The sequence below is a fragment of the Epargyreus clarus genome, unplaced genomic scaffold (genome assembly GCF_041222505.1).
Source record: "Epargyreus clarus isolate Ecla_fem2 unplaced genomic scaffold, WU_Ecla_fem_2.2 ptg000026l, whole genome shotgun sequence".
Taxonomy (NCBI): Eukaryota; Metazoa; Arthropoda; class Insecta; order Lepidoptera; family Hesperiidae; genus Epargyreus; species Epargyreus clarus.
Window position 1 is genome coordinate 356,302 of NW_027332233.1, and position 6,204 is coordinate 362,505.

Genomic DNA, 6,204 nt, shown 5'->3' on the forward strand with positions numbered 1-6,204 from the left:
TTATTGATTTGTTCTACGGAAACACATTTCATTACCCAAAAGAGTGGACGGAAGTCGCAAAGAATAGCACATTTGTGTACAGTTGTGACGAAAACGAGTCGGAGTTACGACGAGACGAGTCCGAGTTAAGACGAAATGATCGCTCGCAGACGAGACTTCAACAAGATTGCGATTTTATTTTCGACATTAAATTGCGACAGACGAGTGAATCCAAACGTGCATCAGTTCGCAGTTTGCAGTTCAACCTTCCGGACAGACGCCCGAGATTATCCGAAATCAAATCACAACAAGTTTTACGTCAATTGAATTACGGTCCTGTGCTTCTGTTTTCAGTTGACTTTATAACAAACTTGTACTTATTTGTCTTATTTTAAAAGTCTGCTATTTAGTCTTTGTAAGTTGTATTTTTTAAATGTTTTCTTACAATGACGATCTCACAATGGTCGTGCATCCTTTATATAATATATACATAGCTTAAGTACTTTGGGCACTGCGATGATGAATCAGTGCCTGCCGACGATCGCACGAATAGTACCTACTTATAGTAATTATGACTAAAAATAAAAGTGGCCGTAATGCCTCAGTCTTACAAATTTGAAAGTATAATGAATTACACCAATTAATATACTCTAATAGTAAGCTTTAATAAGAGTATTTTAAGGACCTCTCAACAAAGTCCGTTTTCCCCGGGGAAGCTAATAGGCTTAATGCGGTTTTCGGAAAAACAAGTTTTTCCGCAGGATATTATGCCCAAAAAGCCGAAATAACGTTATTCGAAAGTAGTAGTGGATCTAAGAACTTGTATAGTCCATTGAGAGTTGGGGAATACTTTCTACTAGTTGTCTTTTATCGCCCTTTTATTAGGAAGTTAAGGACCACGGGTTCTAACAAACAAATAATATTTATTTTATTTTTTCGGAGTGCTTATACATTTTATGTAACTCTATAGTGTTGTCATTTTATTATTAGTTTTTTCGATGACTTGTACACAGGACGATCTATGTAGAGTGCAAAGTTTTTGAATTTATACATTAACTATAAACAATTTTGGAGTAAATGTCCCTCCAGCTCTTGTGTAAAAACTTGCGTATATTCAAAATATACTTACAAAATAATAAACAGACAGAAATAATCCCTGATGTTATTAAAATAATTATGTACACACATTGATAGAGTGCAAGTAAACATGATTATAAAGCAAGTTGAAAATGCATTTCAATTTTCCTTTTATAAATTAGTCCAATTAAGGGGAGAGAAAAAAGGTTTCATAATTGTCTTCCGGGGCATTTCGAAAGTTTTGGTCAATTACCCAACTTAAATTGCTACTTTCATCAAATCTATAAACTTTGGGAACCCGGATATAATCTTAGGAAGTTTGCCAAATAATTGGATCGTGAATAAGGAGTGAAATCGAGTGGTTTTCGACTGCTTGGATTTTAATACAAATTATCCTGACACTTAAACTTTTAAGCACTTCTTAATATTAGGCTTACAATTTGTGCAATATGATTTGTCCTTGTGCAGGAATAGGCTTAGTGAAGAGTTGGCCACCTGGCCACAGAATAATATACCTTTTTATTATGTGACCTGAAGGCAGGAATTTACAGTTCTAGGGCATTTCCCAACCTGAGAAACCATATGTATGTCGTTTCATTTCAAAAATAACCTAATTTGACCTAAAAGGAACGTTTAAAAGTTATTATACCTTAAGATATGGTACCTACAAAAACAAACGTTGGTATAAAATGACAATATTATAGGCAATTATTGTTACTATAACATGTTAAAACTATTCGCCCATTATTATCAGTCAAGCAAAATTTGACATCTAGGAGGCAAAAATTGACAAATTTCGATGTATGTTTGGCAAAAATTTATAATATCAATAATGGGAATTAGTCACGATGTATCAATCAGTCAGTTAATTGACGGTTATTTTGGACAATTTGTTTAGCATAAAATATTGAGAGCGACAATGAAATATTTACGACTACTTAATAAAAATAATTTAAACTAAAATGTTAGTAAAATATGCACAAAAGCGATAAAAACTCACGTGTAATCTGTTATAAAGTTTTAAGTACAGAGATGATTATCTAAGCGTCTAACCGATGTAAAACCGATTAACTTTAGCATAAGGATATTATCTCGAGAGTTTGGGCAAATTATCGGATCGGATAAGGATCGTGAATAGGGCTGTACTTTGGCAGTTTGCAAACTGTTTGAGCGAAATTGATTATGTTCGGAATTATTCGATCCTCAGATACCTTTGTTTACTGGAATTGATGATTTATCGGTATATCTTTGTAAACTGTTAATAATATAGTACCCTAGAGGCGGTAAATAGTTTTGCAGTAAATAAATATTAAATATCAATAATATAATATCATTTTGGAAGCAGTCAATAGTTTTGTAATAAATTTTCATTTGGCAGTCCAAAATAACTGTCAATAAACTTTATAAGTTACCAAATACAGTTTCTTTTTTTATTACAGTAGTAAATGAGCATGTAGTAGGTATATGGTGCATCCCAGCCGCTTCGTCGCAGGTGCACGGAACGCCGTAGGGCGGCTCATGGTGAAGGCCGCCCTTTCCCCGTCCTATGAGCCCACCGAGGCGGATTCGGGGGAATCCAACTCCAGTTTTAAGGCTCGAGGTGTCGTGTGTCCGTTCTGCACGCTCATCTCATGAGGGACACCAGTAATAGGGGCCCCTCCATCTCGGGACGTGGCTGGCGTTAAAATCAGCGCCGGCCGACGTTGCCGGGCCGCGAATGTAATGCTAACGCTTCTCGTGAACCGGCATCGAGCGTCCAGAGGAACGCCGCGGAGTTTTAGTCGGTATGAGTCCGACATATCCCTTTCGCTCCCTCGGGAGTAAGGGTATTCATGAGGATTTCTCCGGAAAAAAAAGGTATATGGTGCAAGGTAAGTAGTCACTGCTGTCCGATAAGAAATACATCAAGTTTAAGTGCCTCTTCCTTACCACACATTTGTAACCGAAAAAGAACAAGGCTAAAACTGTTATAACAAAGCAAAAATAAGTATGATGATAGAGGCACCATCGAGTCCAATCACGAACTTACCGCCTTAAAATTATGACTATAGTAAGCGAAAACATTGTGTCAGAGTTGCATGCTTAACTTTTACTTTTCAGGTCATTAATTTTTAAATACAAAAGAAAAGTAGTACAATTTTATTCCTTTGTTTACAATCTGGCGAACCGCAACATTAAAACAAACCATCCAGAAATGTATTACTCTAAGTTGGATATGAAGGTTTTCTGAAATAACATTTAACAAAGTTCATGAAGTGCGGGCTGCCTGCGGTTCGTTACACCCATTGTGGAAATGGCTGAAAAAACACAGCGAACGTATGATATGTATTGAAAGATGTATATGCCTAGTAAAGAGATGGAAATTATTATAAAAGGAAATTATTATTTTTGCATTTTCCTACATGATTTTGAATATTATTTGTCAGTATGAGTAAATTTGAGAGCAATACATCTTGTATTGTAATGTCGTTGTGTATTGTATTATATTGTGTATTCTATCTTCGTATTAACAAATCAATACATATGAAATAAATTAACCATACTATGGTTGCACTCACTTTACAAATAAAAATATATAGACATTTTTATAATATAGGAGTAGCCGACGAGCATGCAATCCACCTGATGGTAAGTGGCTACTGCCGCCCAGGGATATCCGTGATCTACCCCAGATAGGTGTAGATATTCCTACTTTAGACTTTTCATAGATGCACCAACCGCAGACTTAAATAAAACTTAATCATTTATACCAATATTAATAATATTTACAAAATTAGTAGCAAAAAAGTTAACTTTAAAACAGATAGAATCCGATTTATCGAACAGACAGACAGACAGACAGAAACAGACAGTTCCGATTACATCGCCCGGTCCCGGTGTATCGTGTTATCAATCCCTGTCGTCTGGGCGCGCCCTTCCACTGTACACCTGTGATAAACCGTTTCACATTTTTACTGAAAATTCTCTACTAAATTAGTATTCCTCTTTTTTTAGTTCGATGCCGCCTTTTTCTTGTTTTCGATTTTTGGTGAAATTGAACCAGGTGTGTCCTCGGGTTTTATGGTTTTTACAAACAGAAACCCTAAATATTTAAATCAAAAGTTCATCATCATCATCAATCCATTACTGTCCCACTGCTGGGCACGGGTCTCCTCTCAGAGTAAGAAGGATTGGGTCATAGTCCACCGCGCTGGCTAAGTGCGTATTGGTAGACTTCACATACCATTGAGACATTTTTATAAATCTCAGTGTGTATCCGTTACTTGTTTATTTTTTCTGTATATTTCGTCAATAAGCCCATAAGACAAAATGTATCCTTATAACATTAATTACTTTATCAACTTCATTAAGAATTATTTGAATATTAGATCGGGAATCTAAGTTAATTATGTAATTACAAGAGCCTTTACAAAATGTTCGTCGCTCCGTTAAGATTTAATTTTTAGTCATACAAATCCCAAAGAAATGTTTAATGAATATTATAATATTGTTAGTAAATCATGATCATGACGATGAAATTGTGTGAAATTGGATATAATACAGTATTCACATAGGTATATAAAAATATTGGTAAACTGTAGCAGAAGGTCTATTTATCAATATGTACGCATGTATGTATCGTTCAACCTATAAACAGACTGCTCGAATATAAAGTTCTAGTCACAATTTCAATAAATGTCTAATACTCAACAAAGAATGTCTCAGGTACCATAACGTCTCAGGTAACATTTAACTAAACCATTCAGATTGGCGCATAACAGCCAAGTGCACACGACAGATTTAAGGGGTACCACCCTTAAAAACACCCTTTCAACATATATTTCTTTCCGATTACCGGTCGTAAACCCTCACTGTTTCAAATGCACCCTGTTATCAATCCCTGTCTTCTGGCCGCGCCCTTTTATTGTTTACCTGCAATAAAGTTGAATGGTTTCACTAAAATTGTCTTTGATACTTTTACTTCCAATATACAAAGTTCGTTTTCGGTGCAATCCATTGAAAATTTATAGCGCAATTTATTGAAAGTTATTTTACCGCAAGCATTTTAAGATTATATACCGCCTGTAATTTAATAAGGGAGAATATTGTATTTCTTTGATAAACAATAAATATATCATTATTGTGACATTTTTATGTTTTTTCTGTTAACCCCATCGGCAAGTACCAAGGTGATCCAAGTACGAGTTATTAATTGCAATTATAAGTCGTAAGTGGCCATATAACAACATTTAATTACTAAATACACAAATACACGTAATATACCTTACTCACAGGCAAAACATTGCAACATCGCACAGTCATAAAGACTGCTTTAAAAAGAAAATCGTTTATTTAAACAAATATATATTACACAAAACGAAAATAAAATCATAGGATAAGTAGATTCGTTACATTTCAAAGCCTCAATTCAAAGGCGTTATATCCAAATAGGCCTAGATTTCTAAAGAAAAATGTAATCTCAATCCGATACTGTAACAAAGAACATATTTGTCCTTATTAAAACTGCTTCCACATTGAGAAATGTACATTTCAACTATAATACCAATATATTTGTTAACAAAAAAGAACGTACAAACAGCGACCAGACGTACAGATTAACAACTGAATTCCGTAATACATTTCTAGTCTCTAGTTGCTATTTTGGAGGTATTTACAGTACAGTTTTATAGCAAAATAAAAGAAATTCGCCAGACACGCCACACCTGGGTAAGGGCGGAGGTTAATGCTGTTTTCCAACGTAAACAATGCATTTATTTTCTTTTAAACAACTGTAAGCGCGTCGTTAAAGATATGATCTAAAATATTACCTACTTTTTGATGTTTAATCTCCAATTTAAAACGAAATGCTAATTTCATATATGGATAAACAAAATTGATTACCTGACTGTCATACCAGACTGAACCACTGTGAATAGAATTTCATTAACTTTTTACTGAAACTTAATATTTTTAATCGTACATATATTTCATCACGAATTATGTGAATAACTTTGTGTGAAAATTAAACATGAAACAATAGAAAATACTATACACATAGAGTTACAAAGTAATAAATGCACAAAATATTTCGGATATTCACAACCATAATTTATTTTATCGTTTTGATAATAGAGGGGTGTTCTATCTAGTGAGACTCTAGTTATGTTG